The sequence below is a fragment of the Myiozetetes cayanensis genome, unplaced genomic scaffold, assembly GCF_022539395.1.
Source record: "Myiozetetes cayanensis isolate MyiCay16 unplaced genomic scaffold, myiCay2020 scf5-8, whole genome shotgun sequence".
Taxonomy (NCBI): Eukaryota; Metazoa; Chordata; class Aves; order Passeriformes; family Tyrannidae; genus Myiozetetes; species Myiozetetes cayanensis.
Window position 1 is genome coordinate 17289921 of NW_026087742.1, and position 15509 is coordinate 17305429.

The following is a 15509-nucleotide window of genomic DNA, read 5'->3' on the forward strand; positions in this document are numbered from 1 at the left end:
TTGCAAAGGACTTGAAAGGAATGCTAAATGTCTATTACTGCCATTTACACAGATTTAGTGTAAAGTATTTAATTGATGAAATTAAAATAATACATCATTGCCTTTTCTAAAAGGCTGGGTCAAAATTGATATCAGCTGCAATGCTGTCTTTAACAGAAGCAATGATATCAAAATCTATATAAGACCAAAGAAGGTGAAAAGTACTCTTTGGAAATTACTGTAGCTTTCTAATTTATTTCCATGTGTCATTACTGTTTCAGAATCACTTTATATTAGCATTGGGTCAAATGCTACTTTTTTATTAATAGTATGTAGTAGAGCTCCGTGGACATAATTTGGATTATTCTTGGTTTTTGTTCTTTTGTCAGAACACGTAATTTTGAACTCTGTGAAGGAAAAATGTTGCCAAATCTAGTTGAGTAATATGGAACGAGAAGGAAAATGTAGGAGGAAGGGGTTGGAAATGTTATGGCAATAGGGGAGCTCGCTTTGTCTTAGTAAAGGTGTAGGTAGGGAGTGATTCTAGATGTTATTGGTAATGAGGGAGGATGGAACAAAGAAATAATCTTATTAAAGTACTAGTACATCCTTTTGGTTCCAGTTGTTCATAAGCCATGGACAATATTTGTGAAATTCCAGTGATATTAAAATCCTCCCCTAACTTTCATAAGCAATTCCCTTCATCTTACAATTAATTTCTCTCACTTGAAGGTGAGCAGTATTCTGCAGAATCAGTGGATCAGTTCTGTGCCTGAAAGTCAAGATACTTGACACAGTCAGTACCATGAGCCAGTTCGAGTTTGTTATGCCTGAGTATTTCATTTACCAAAAAGAAAAAGCCCTTAACCCATTAGATTTTAATAAGTGAAAAGCTAAATGTAAATGTCAGCTATTATAATTTACCTGTGCAAGCAACTGCTGAAAATCTCCATGAATCACATTGGAAACCGGTTTCCAACTTTCTGCTGCCTACCTATATCCTCCCACATTCAGCTGAAATTAGAAAAGTTATTATTCATGTTCCCTTTGTTAGGAGGTGTTGCTACTGCGTATTTACTTTTAGCAGTGGGTTTAGTTAAACTTAAGCTAAAGCAAAACCTCTTCAGCATGGCCTGCAAAGCAGCTCTCTGACGCTTTTGGATTGCAAATGTTGTGCTGTGTAAGTGCTGTTTATGTAAATACTTTCCCCAAAAAACTCCTCCTTCATGCTAATATAACAAACACAATTAATCAAAACCCTTCCCTTATGAACTGAGCACTCTGTTAGAAGTGAATCTGTTGAGACAGGCATGGCCAAAAACCCTCTAATGTGACAGAAAAATCTCCGGAAGAAAAGCTAACCGCCTTTATGCCACGGTAATTCTGAAATAGCATGCTAATTATCTGTAATTGATCTACATTATTTTTAATGGTACTGTCTGGAACTGCATTAATCTAAGTAGGACACTTCTGTTGTTGTCTCAGGAGTGATACATGGCCTTTACTTGTCATCTGGCAAAGAGTGGCATTTGTCCCTTTAGACAGTAAAAGCACTTGACCCTGCTTTGAAAACAGTCTTACTGATCCAGCAAGTGGCCACTCCACCTTCCTTAAAAGCATGAGGAAAGCAGTGAGGCCTGAAAGGCCCTTCTAAAAAAGCAATGATCTGTGTAATTACTCCACTGCTGAATCAATGCAGGAAGCAGAAGCCACATTAAAATTAAATCACTTGAATCACATTACTTCCTACATTGCTCATTATCTAACGCAGTGTCAGAACTGAAGAGCAGCAAAATAAGGTGTCCCTAAGTTAGTAGGATGCATGTGAAGCTGTGCTATAAAAGAGTCTCTCTTTTGAAGAATATTTAGGGCAGAAGGACTATTTGTAAGAGTTAACAGCTCTCCTCTTCAAAGGTCTCTTTAACATTTTCAGTCCTCTGAAACACATCAGCATGGAGGCATCATGGTGTCACTGTCACATGTCATGTAGAAGCCAAAGAGAAGCTAGCTGTGGACAGATCCAGAAGTCATGCAGAGGGACAAAAAAGGAACTTCATTTGCTGACTGGTCAGAGAAGTCGTGAGGACTGCAATAGTTCCATCTTGTACGTGGCCCCAGGAAGAGCTGACACTTGGCTGTTAGAAGTGAGTTGTTGAGGAAGGCTCATCAGTAGCCAGCTCAACTCTCTTGCATGTACCCACCAGAGCTCCAGGAGAGTAACACTAGCAGCATATTACTTCTTAGAGTTTCTGCAGCTTTGAAATCCCTCTGAACCTCATAATATGACTCAACGTCTTATTTCCCAGAGCTATCTTATGTCTAGGCTAGGATGTAAGTGCTCTGGAAATTGGAAGTGCTGGAAATTGGAAGTAGACTTAGTGCTTGGTACCCTATTAGAGGTGCTGTTTACAGGCCATTTAGGATGTCTGAGAGTGATGGTACATGCATTACCATCTTACTTTAATAAATATAGTATCCCACTCCCCATTCTCTTCTAATGTCAGCAAATAGCATAAATTGAGTATTATGTGCTGTGCTGGTGGAAAGTGCAAAGGGCTGGATTTTTACCTCTTAATCCAATTCTCTCATAGAGGACCTCGGTGTTGGCAATTTAATATTGAAATTGCAAGAGTTTAATAGTGGCTTTCAGTCTTATGCTGAGAATTCAGTGTTTCAGCGATGAGACAATCATTTGAACTTGCACCAGGCAGTGCTGTTCGGGAGGGTGAATGAGAAGTTCATGAGAGTTTGAGAAACCACTCCCAAGTTAGAAACAACTCCTGGATCTGGTCAAAATATTCCCACTCCTGTCTGCTGGTGGCGTTAAAGGCCTTCCCCTCTTCCCCCACCCGAAAGAGAGAAAAGTCAGGGAAAATTCTTCCTTGAAAAGGAAAACAAATGTCCACCTACTATTAAACTTTGCCCCTTTTTTTGAAGTACAGCTCTACTGTGCACTACGACATACAAAAAAATCCCTGTATTGCTAATTGTAAGTTACAATAAGAGCAATTAAGTCATCTCTGCATGACCTATAAAAAAGACTAGGCATAAATGAAGAGCCTGTATGTGAACGTTTCCAGCTTCTGCGCTCTTTGAGTTTTGCATCCCAATTTTGCAGCCTGGGCTTCTCTCCAAGTTTGACAAATGTTAATTAAAAAAAGAAGGAATTAGTGTGATGCTGTGTCTTGTCACGCTGGCTCCCTGCCTGCTGGGGGAATGTCAATGCTGCTCTGTGCCCGCACAGGGCAGCTGCACGTGCAAGGCGCACACTCCTGCCTGCCCCTCGGCTGGGACCAGCGCAGACCTGGGCAGCATATCAACATGCCTGTGAAAACCCTGCCCTAGTTCCTGCAGCGGCAGGGCAGTCACTGCTTTCCACTTCCTTGTTGATGAGTTAATGTTTGAGGAAATGGCTGGGTGGCTGCTGACAAGGGCTTGCAATAAAACTTGGGAGAAGTTCTTTGGTACCTGTGAGGCTAAGTAAACACAGGATATGATTACTGTTTTGCATCTGTACTCTTTATAGGTGGGGAGTTTCCACAGAAGTCTTTGAGATAGCAAAGGTTATTTTTGCCTGCCGTTTCCTCCTTCCGATGTATTTCTTCATTCAGCAGTTGCCATTAGCAGGGCTTTCTCTGGTATTAGCTAATGCTCAGCTATTGCTCCAGGGCTTGGTGTTGCTGGAAATGTCTGTCTTTCAGCCTCCTAGTAAGAGCCCTACCATTTTGCAATGATTCCCACGCAACACTGGAATGAGCAGTGTTAAGAGCTTTTTATTAAGAGAAGTAACAATTTGAATAATGCTAGTCTTTCACTTACTGCCTAGTTTTACTCTGTTCTTTTTCATTCCTTTCTTAGTAGTTAAGAATGGTTGTATCTCAGTACTCCCAGAAGTGGCTGAGACATGCCAGTTCACTCACGTCTCAGCTACCTGTTGCAAAAATCAACAAAGGTGAATATTTTAAGGTCAGAAGGAGAGAGTAATTATTTCTAATAATATTCCTCTTGATGATTTACTAATTGCAATTGTTCATTCAAAAATACTGTCCTGTTTCTGTGGCTTTCAAGGGTGACAATACTTCAAGTGACATATTAGTGTTATTCAGTAGTAACACAAAGAATTAAATTGGCATGCCCGGGATCAAAAGTTTCCCATCCCTCCTCTGGTTTTAGGGCAGAAGTTTCTCATTTTGTCTTGGTAGGGGAGCTCTTGTAAGGTTTTAGAGGGTTGTCTCTATTCTTCTCTTGGCATTGCTGGCCCATGAGCATATTATCTCTTTTCAAAGAATCCATTTGTGAAAGAATACAAGCCAGTAGTCAGATCAAGGGAGACAGGCTGTTTGTGAAGTTTCTCTGGAAACTAGAGCCAAAAAATTGTGCAGAAGGTTTCAAGAGGTTTGTCAGCATCTGTAGATCATTTCCATTGTTACAGGAAGTGCATAATTTCATAGAATGATGGCAGGAAGGATTTCTGCTTAGTTTGACAAATGCTATCTAACAACAGTAAAAACAATGCAAACTCTGTGATCTTAAAGTGTATCACTCATTGATTTTGTACTGATCTGTCCAGCAGCCATTTCTTTACAGCCTTCTGTGGAGTGCCCATATTATAAGCTCAAGTATAACATTCATGAAGATTTTCATCTTCAGCTATATTGACACTAAAGAATAAAAAGTCTTGTTCTGAGAAGACTTTTCTTGGGACAGAAAGGTATATTCTAGGTGTGGCAGGTTTGGAGTTTTTTTGCTGTAAGTACTCTAGTACACTGACTTTTCTGTTTGAGTAAGAGAATACTTTATACTATCTTTGGGTTTGGGAGAACTCTATTGAAAAAAGAATTGCAGGTAACTGTGTTAGAGAAGATAAAAGTTATTGAAAGTCAGTTTAATTTTCTCTCAGTTGTGAACAGGATTGATACACAGGTAACAAATTTAAATGGATAGAATGAAAAAGCTTCCTTTAAAAGGTCTTCCATATTATCATTGCTTCAATACAGAAAACATGCCTTCACATAGTTACGTTCCATTTGTTGCTTCTAGTTACTCTTCATCCCTCTGAAGTGCACACTGTGCTCCTCTGTGATGCTTTCCCTGTGAAAAATTGGAAGTTTAACAACATGACCTGAATGTAACTGATGCTGTCAGTCTGTCTGAGCTTCTGCTAACCCGGGTGGAAGTGACGTGGTGTCTCTGTAGGGTGCTATGTGTAAGCAGCCACTGCTGACATCGATTCAGTGTGGGTGTCAAAAGGAGATGAGAAGCAGGAAGGTGCCCCTGCCTATCCTGCCACAGAAACCTCAGCTGCTCTACAGAGTATTTACGAAAACCCTGTAGAAGGCTGGTCAGACTGCATTTGCTAATACAGCAACATACAGCAGGAGGGTGAACACCATGGTGCTTGTCACTCTTCTGCTAAAAGCAGCTAATCAAAACTCAGTATCTCATTGATTGCACTAATCATGGGGAGGAGAAAGTGGTGATGAAGCCAGGTGGTAACTTCTGTGCCCAGACAAAAAGCAGAAAATAAAACACAGAAGCTGTTCACAAATTCAAGTCTTCTCCGGGTAGACTTGCTCTCTTGGCTTGTTCTTGGGGTCAGACTAAATGTTGTTCTGAGTCTGGATTGGTTTTTCTACCTCACCTGTGGTTTTTAGATCTTCACCACCTCTCTCTTCATATGCCTAAATCCTCAGAACTCTGGATGGATCTGCTTATCTCTTTGTCTGGAGGACAGACATTTTTATGTTGCATCTTTCAAAATCCCTTATATTTCAACCACCTGCTTCTGCAAAAATCTTCCTTTTTGTCTGCACCATGAAGAGCTGCACTGATAATGCAGAGTTTCAAAACACCTTAACTTGACCTTTATCAGCATGAGGTTTGGCTAGAAAGAGGGAAGCTTTCATCTGTGAAAAAAGTTGTTTTGTCCAGTGGTGGAAGAAAAAGAGAAATACAAGAAGATGTGGCCACAGAATGTAGCCTTTAGAAAGCTGTAATATTCCCTGCAGAACCCAGATTTTTACCCTGTGGCCACATACTGTGGGGTGTCTCTGAACACCCGAATTTGCCGTTCCTGACTTTAGCAGAGTGACAACAATAAAAGCTTCAGTTTAGCAATGAAAAGGACCCATGGCATACAGAAAGATCTGTCACTGCACAACAGTAACTGAGTCTGCATCTAAGATGAACCGTGGCATTTATTTTGTAGTTACTTGGAATACAAAATACCAGTTTATCAGTGAAGGACCTTCTGACAAGCAGAAGATAAAGCTTTACTGTGATGAAGAAAATGCAACCATGTTAAAGGGTTAGGCAGTCTTTATGACTATTCTATATTTCGTCCCAGAAAATGCTGGTACCTCCTTTTCACTGTGACTTAAGTGTGGTAGCTCCATTATAGAGATCCTGATCTTTAAACCGTGCTTTGGCAAATGTATCCTTTGTGGTGCTTGTGTGATCGATTCTGCTTTACTCAGTGCCATGATTGTTTACAACACACCACAGTCTTCCACTGGGTGAAGACACATTACAGACAATGGTGCCAGTGCTGATCTGTTCTTATTGGCCATCTGAAAACAAAAGCCAGACAAAAAGGCATCTGTTTTCAGCGGCTGGGCAGGTTAGTACTGGAAGTCACTTCTTGGTGCTTTTCACCCTATGTTGGAATACAGCTGCCAGCACTCAGGGGCCCCCTTCATTCAGGCTCACCTTCCTAGAAGAACTGCGGTGGACTCTCTTTGAGGCTAATTCTAGCACTGACCTGCCTTTCCCGAAACTGTTCAGGCAAATTTTCACACTTAGTCATTGGAGTCCTACAAATGGTGTATACAGTTAAAACAGCCAAGCGTGTCAAAATGAGTCATGTTTTCAAGTGACAATTGCTATTCTGAGTGACTGTTTTGCACTACTCTTACCAGGACACCCAGAAACCAGCAGTGCTTAAGCTTTCTTTGCTTATCTCCATTCCCACCACATGACCAGCGTGGGCAGTTACGTCACTAGTATCGCTGAGCCACACCTTGCTCTTACCCAGAAATCATACTCCCGGGTGTACATGTCACCCTGTGAAGAGGGAGTGACTGTGGGTAGCTGTGAGAAGTTTCAGGCACAGAAGGGCATTGCTTTCAGTGGTCAGCCTGACTTGCAGACCGTACACCCAGTGCCTTGGCCTTGGAGAAAGCTGAAAATGGAACTGAAACCCTACAGGCATCTGCAACAGTCCCAGCCTGCAGAGGGAAGAAAGGCAAGGGTAGGGACATGGAAATTGTGTTTACTTCCATGGACAGACTCTGGAAGACAAAAGCTGGTGAACATGAGGAAGCAATTGGATGTACCCATGCAGAGAAACAATCCCAGAGAAGAAATGGTAAGGCTGCAGCATCATTAGCTGGAGGAGGCTCTTTCTGTGATGCAAAGCGGCAGAAGGGAGCTGCAGTTGCAGAGAAAGCCAGAGAGGAAGCAAAAACATTGGAGCAAGTCTATTTGCTGTGAGAGTGACCAAGCAAGAGAAAAGCACACTTGATAGGAAAAATATGCAGCTTGTTTACAGGAAGAGGTAAAAAAGTGCTATTCAGGGTTGGGAGGACAGACTGATAAGAAAATGGAGTTTGCTACAGCCTTAATATAAACTTACATAAGTCTCAGGACATTCCCACCTGCCTATGTGCACAAACAAACAAACAAACCTGTTTACCAGACCTACCTTTGGTGTCCAAAAGCCTCAAGAAGAAATAAGGAGAAATAAGGAAATAAGGAGAGGAGAAAAAACAGGGGAGTCAAAAGGTTAGGTGAGGACAGAGTCTAAGCCACTTCAGAAACAGATACACAGGCAAAGGAAATATAAACGGAAGGAGAAGAGGAAGGGGGGAGGAGGAGAAAGGCAGAGGCCAGTGAGCTGAGTATGCAGGAACAGTGATGGTTTTCACATAGACCTCCTTTGTTAGCAGCTCTTCCAGTTCTGGTCTCTGAATAGCTGGAACTGTTCCCACTTATGCAGGGAGATATTACATTATCTGCTGCAGCCACAAAGAAACAGTTAAGCGCAGTGTAAACTCTTGCAGGACTACAAGCAAAGGCCTACTTGTAACAGCTACAAGCTTTGTTTGCCTACAGTCTTGAGGAGAAAGGGTACAAAAATTCTTGGAGTAATGCTTTCCAGGGCATTATATGTTTTGCCTCTTGCTTTTTTTTTTCTTTGTCTTTGGAGATGAGTTGCATTTAACTGCTGTTAGTTGGTAGATAAGGATTTAATTCTTTAATGTTGTATGTTCAGTATAATTTTTTAAAGTAATAAGGAAATTTCAAACAAAACTAAAGCTGTTTTACAGGTTTTTTTCAGTTCACCAGTGGAGTTCCTGTTGAGCACTTCCTTTTTTTTCCTGTTTGCAAGTTGAAATTTGGTTGCAAAGAGCAAAACCCACAATTATCACTTCAGGAAGGTTTAAAAGCAGTTACAGTGAGAGCCATAAGCTAAATTTAAAGTTGCTTCATATAACTTAGAAAATAACTTCATCCTGGTTTCTTCTTTGTCCCTACTCCAAACTGAAGACTTGTGATGACAAGCTGGTTGAAAATACTCATGTGTAACCAAATTCAGGTGGAAAAATGCCCACATGAAGAGGCCAAAGTGCCATACTTGAAAAGCCAATTGCAGAGTTCCAGCTAGGGTTCAGCTGGAGTGCTGCCTGCATCCCTGGCATCCTGCCTCAGAGCCACAGACCAACCATATGTCTCTGTGCTCTGGGCCTGGGCCAGTCTGCCTGGGAAGACTCCTGACTCCACAGAGATCCACCAAACTGGAGATGGCAGTGCCTCGTGGACTGCCTACACTGGCTCTGGAAGCCTTGAAAACCCCAGCTCCAAGAGCCACTTGGCTGTACAGGTGTGTGTTGGGATGAAGCCTGTCCAGAGATGCAGCACTTTGCTGCAGTTGGAGAAAGGAAAACCAAACACACGGCCCTGGGACTTCAGCTTTGCTGCTGACTTAAGCTGATCTAACGAGAAGCTGCTGCTGTGTGTTCAGCTGCCCATTTTGTTCCCATCTCCACACTTCACTTCCTTCCCCACACGGGTTGCCAATACACAGCAGTGTGATGAGCAGGAACAGCTCACAGATCAGGCTGATCGACTGATCAACAGATCAGCTGATCTGGTAGGAGCCCCCTCTGCCCACCCACCCCATGCAGTTGGCTCAGCCCCTTGGGAAGAGACAGAATGAGAAACAGATGAAAGAAAGACAGTGGAGAATTTTTTGTTGGCAATCCACAGTTACACCAGCTTGCACTGGTGGTCTGACTGAAGCCTGCGAGGCCAGAGTCTATGATTCTCCATGAGCCATTATTGGCTCCTACCAGTACTGAAGAGCTTCACCATACAGGCAGGCAAACAGCACATAATAACTGAAACACTCTGCTAATTATTCCAGTACTTAGTTTTTCTTATATTTGAATATAATCTTGAGGGGTCATGTCAGATAAATGGTTAAATGTTCCCACCTCCACCTCCCAAAAGCTTTTAGTTTCAAGACAGAATTGATTCCTTGCCCCCTGCTCCCTTCCGGAGTCTCTTGAATATAACAATGGAAGACCTTCAAGGCTAAAATAAACACTGGGCAAAAGAATGGCAGAATGCCAGCCACTTTATCTCATAGTATGAGATTAATAAGGATCTTTTATGATATTATTACCCTTTTATACTCATTTTGGTCTTTTCCCTGTTGCCTTGGAACATCTCCTTCGTCATTCATTGGTTTTATTCTTAATAAATAGCATTACAATGAAGCACAGGCTAGGCTGAGGCTCGTGCATATAACCATATAAGAAGTCAGAGCAATCACATTCACCCACATACTTTTCAGTGTAATATCTGTTGTCTTCAGTGGAAGTTGCACCTCCTCTCTCTCTCTATCTCTGCATTGTGGGCTCTAATATATGCAGAAAACAGGAGCTCAGAGAGTCTGAGCTAAAAAAGATTGGAGGCTGAGGAAGTATGAAAGTAAGAACTACCATATACGTCTGCCCTCATTCCCAGGCACCCACATCTGGGCACTGTCATTATAGAATGTGGGGCTAGATTGTTTTGAGGGCACACCCAGCACAGACAGTTTCTTGTATTCTACAGCACCTGAATTTGGCTCCAGGAAGTGGCAAGAATTAAAACCTGAATCTTGTCGAGTTTTTGCCATCAATTGAAGCTTTGTGATTAGCAAACTACACACTATCACATATATTGTGTACTCACTGAGGAAACATTCCTTAGTCAGTTCTGTCTCCCCGTTCAAGCAGCTTCATGTGCTATTCATAATGCTGTATAGAAATGGCATACATGACATTACGTGCACATAAAAATTCTCTAAAAAAATTGGACACTTGCTAATCTTGCAGGGACATTGTGCTAAAAGTGGTGTATCCATCCAAAGAAAACCAAATTCCATTTCATGCAAGCTTATCAAGAAAACATACACAATATGCAACCATTTCACAGCTGCCAAAAGAGATCAGTCTAATTTCTTTTTTTAGCTGGAGGGAGAAATTTAACCAGGCAAAGCTGTTGGAAGCCAAGAAGACTATTAAAAAAAAAAAAAAAAGAAGTAGAAATAGAAACCATCCATGATTTCATCCAAAGGTAGAGGAGTTTGTCAGTGAAATGCAAGCACTAGACCAACTGAAATAGTTGTGACATTAATGTGGCTGCACATGAGGCATGTCAGTTAGTGATTTCATTGATGGGTTGTTTGTAATCCTGGGAACTAGACCTACAGAAAACGTTTTATGCAGTTCTGTTTTTGGTATTCCCCTGTCCTTATCTTTCCCATCCTCCCTCCTCTCCCTATCAGCCCTCCCCCATGCAACAACTGCTTGCATGCCAACAATCTATTTCTTTGTGCCTATGCAAATACCAAGAGATCCAAGCATGTCTCATGGAATTTCAGGCTGTCATCTGTTCACATGTACTGGGTAGTCAACAACTTACACTGGACGAACATTCTCCTCACACAGCTTTCATTTTCTTAAAAACATCTCAGGAATTGCTATGAATTGTTTAATTGTTTTAAATTAGTACCAAGAGAAGTTCTCCCCCTCACTTTCCCAACCGCCCCCAGCCTGTGTGCCATTAGAAAACCATTCAGCCCAAGGAGAGGCCAGATGTCAAAATAATTCGGAAAAAACTACTATTTGAACTGTGGGTAGGGTGGATGGATTATCCTGCCCTGTTGGAGAACGAGAGCTGCTAAACCAATTAGGGGAAGAATAAAGCTGAGAGACTTGGGGTTGTTCAGCCTAGAGAAGGCTCCAGGGAGACCTTGTAGCAGCCTCCCAGTGCCTAAGGGGGCCTGCAAGAGAGATGGAGAGAGACTTTTGCAAGGGCAGGTAGTGACAGGACAACAGGGAATGACTTGAAACTGAAAGAGGGGAGGTTTACATTAGGTATTAGGAGGGAATTATTTACTGTGGGAGTGGTGAGATACTGAAACATGTTACCCAGAGAAGCTGTGCGTGCCCCATCCCTGGAAGTGTTCAAAGCCAGGTTGGATGGGGTTTTGAGCAACCTGATCTAGTGAAAGGTTTTCCAACCCACACCAGGGGGCTTGGAACTATATGATCTTTAAGGTCCTTTCCAAGCCAAACCATTCTATGATTCTTAGGGCTGCATAGTCCTTGCCCGGGCTCTGCTAGGAAGCCAAGTGGAGAGGGCACAGGCTCCTCCTGGGGATGGCATGTGAGTTGTCACATGAAAGGTGGCTCCAGGAGACTTTGATCTTCAGAGATATACCTAGGAATCAAAACTTTTCTGCACTCTGGGAGAGGGTAGTTGACTTACTCCAGCAATAAGTGATCCATGTCCAGCTTTGGATCCCCATGCAAGTAGCCCTTACAGACACTATGGGGCTTTGCTTACATTTTTCTATGTCTGTGGTGCAGTCACTCTTTGGGCCCACATGGCTTCCAGCCACATAATTAACCTCTTGGGACCTCAGTCACTGCCTCTGAATAGAGTGATATGTCCCTAGCTAGGTATTCCTCAGATGAAAGGAGTGGTATTATAATTACTACAGTACCATCGTGCTGCAAATGGGCTGCCTGTGCTTGGTTACCTACCACAGATTTAATCCATGAGCATAACAGTCTTCTCTTTGTGTTTTCACAGCCTGCCTCTTCAGAGGAAGACCTTTTGTTTCCAACCAGGCTGATAAAGGGGTTTTAGCTTTATTTTCTCAGAGGGAAGCTTATGTGATTGTGCTGTCTGTCATCTGTCTACTCCGATAAGTTTTTAACTGCCACAGCCAATTATAATTATTTCCAAAGAAAAAAATCGCCAGAGGCAGACATCTCCATGATAATTATATTTCTATGGATTTAGTGAAAGACAGAAGCAGAGTGGGCTGGGGCTAGGAAGGAGGAGGGAGAGGACAGAGCACAAGACCACACTGAGAGCGTGCCATGTCAAGGAAATCTGGGAGGCCTCAGCTGATCCTCAGCCCATTCTGGCTGAAGGCAGGCAGGCAGGCAGGCACTCTACAAGCACTGGAGAGTCAGTCGGCAGGGGCGTCTCCCCAAACATCTCACAAGATGTACCGTCTCTTGCCTATGGGTGTTATTTCTCAGGGGATCTGCGGCTGCTGCCGTGCAGAGGGAGAGCAGGGAGCAGGCATACGCCTCCTTTCTGCCGGCTGTGATGGGGGAAGAAGGTTTAGTTGTGGTGGTGCAGGCAGGGGCTCTGTTTTGCCCTGGGCCCGTATTTGCAGGCTGCAAAACCTGGATGGTGGCTGGGCTGGGCTGGTAGGTGCCCCCAGGGAGGATGGATGGGCCAAGAGCAAGGCATGGCCAGCGTATGCTCTGTGTTGTAACTAATTGAACATAATGGGTACATTGTTAACAAAGGCTTGTGATGTGTGGGACAGTGTGTTCTCTGTGCCAGTACACCAATGAAAGCTGCTAAGGCCAGGTTTGTAAATACATTTCGGTGACTGAACAAAGATACCTAAACATAGGTAGAGCCTAATTCTTTCTGACATCAAAAGGGACTCTGACTTGCACTGCATGGGAAGTCATGTCTTAAACAGCTTTAAAGCTAGGAACATTTCTTCTTAAATATTTTAGAAGAATTGATCCCGTCTCTGAGCGAATCTTGACTGAAATGAGAGGTTTCTGGAACCCTTGAGAACTGAGTAGAAAATTGCAGTTGTTGCTTAACTGAACCATTCCCCGGAATGACACATAGTGTTTCACTATTACAGGACTTTCTTGGAAGGAGCAAAATGCCTCGAGTGAAAGCAGATCACCGTCTTCACCGCCTAAATACCATAACATATAATTTCTTTAGGCTTGTCGATAACCTGATCCAGTTCTCCAGGCATTTCATTTACACAGAGGACGGCTGGAGGTAACCCCCAAGACAGCTGCTCTACCTGGCTGTCTCAGCTGTGGCCTGCAGTGGGTGTTCAGTGACCTCGAAGGTAAATCTTCTGAGTTCAGGAGCCCTCAAGGAAGGAGAGGGGTTTGCATGCTGGGGTTTCAATTGCCACCAAGTCACTAATGCCAGTAAGTTACCTGATGAATCCCAGCAGCTACAGCAGCAGGTGAAAAAAGGAAATGCAAAAAAAAAGCATTCAAATACTCAACAGGAAAAGAAACCAAGAAAGGGAGGGGGGAGCATGAAAGAAGAATTGTTTTTCTAAAATGGTTTGTTTTGAAATGGAGGACAAATGACTGCATTTTAGCCCAGTCAAACTGTGAAAGGTTAACACTTTTTCAGAGCATTGCTTTATTTTTGTCTAGGTGTCCAGCAACTATTACTCAAAGTTAATTCAGGCTTTGGCCCCTGAGAACTTATTTAATGTGCTAGTGCTTAGAAGTCCATTAATATTTATAAATACCACTTGAATTCCATTTTTACTTCCTTCCCAGGCAGGAGCACTCATAAGAAGATAATATTGTTCCTTTTTTTTCCTCCTTCTTTTTTTTTTTTTTTGGTATGTGTTTTTGTTTGTTTGTTTGTTTTCATTTTTTGTTGTTTGGTTGGTTTTTGGGGGGGGTGTTTTTTCTTTGGTTTGGTTTGGGTTTTTTCTCTTTGTTGTTGTTGTTGTTTAGAACTATTGTAAATTCAGGGTTGAGCCTGTTCTAAAAATGTCATATTCTATAGAGCTGTGATGTATAGTTTTGGTAGCCTGCCTGTGCCCCCAGGAAGGGCTAAGAGTTAGATCTTAGGCCTGGAAAAATGGAGATGGCGTCTATTCTCAGCTCTGCCACTGGCTAATTATGCAACCTTAGTCAGTTCATTTAACCTTGGCATGACTAGGTTTCCAGATCAAAAGCCAAAGAGATAAAAGGGCTCCTTTGTGAATGCTTCCTGGTGCTTGAGGGAGAGCAAGGTATTTACTACCCATGAAGTTGCTGCCCTGTGACTTCTGGGTATGGGTGGTTCCTGTGAGTTTTTCCATACAAATTGTCGAGTGAATCCAGGAACACAGATGGAGGTCTGGCCACTGCATTTCTTGCTGAGGGAGACAGCCCTCACAGTTGGTTTGACAAATCACAGCTACAGACACCCTTTGCTTTAGGCACTCAGGCTTTTATGTCACTCTTCAGCAGTTTCCTGCCAGCCACAGCAGTCACTGCCTCCTGTACATTGGGTTGTGTATGTGATTCATGCCTGTCACAGCCTCACTTGCTGACCCCAGAGTGATCAATGGCACTCCGAAGAGCAGTAAACCAGTATGAAATGGTAGATCAGTGCCTAGAAGGGGTAATAAAATAGCTGCCTAATTTAAAGACCAAAACTGTGCCTTGGAAGTCATAAATAAGAGACTGACTCAGGCACAGTTTTCAAAATATATGACCTCTCACTTTTGGAGCACTTGGACTTAATCCATGTGTCAGAGTTGTGCTTTTCACAGCTTCTGAGGTATGTTTCTGTATGAGCTTCTACAGCACGTACGCACCGGGTGAAGAGAGACATTGCTGGGCAAAACAAGAGGGGAATGGTCACAGTGACGTTAGGAAATGGAGAAGAGCACACAGCTCTTCTATTTCACCAGGGTTTGCTTTGTGTTCCTGGTTCGGAAAGGAAAGCAGAGTTGCCCGACCTTTGTCTCAGTGGGCACCTGAACTGCCTTGCGCTGCACAATCCTGCTGCCTGAAACCACCAGCAAGCAGGGGCATTGCAGATCTTTCTCAGCAGCAGAAGGCTGAGCACTACAAGACAAAGTACTTGCAGATGGACACCTCGCTGGATGGCACAGCTATTCCCATCAAAATCAGGGAAACTGCATGCACAGAGAGTTATCTTTCAGGGATTTGTGAAAGCCAGTTCAGTAGTACAGGAGGCAGCACCCGAGAGAGCAGCGCTCTCCCACGCGAGACTCCTGGCCGGATGAAATTTCCCATGCGCGCTGTCTTGCTTTTAGGCCAGTGTGGGTGTGCTACTGTTACCTTAGCAACAGGGACAAATGCGTGCTGCAGCTGTAGCCTTCTCCTCTTTGCAGTGGGAGGAGAGCATCCCCAGTTTTCTTAAAGAAAACATGCTGTGCA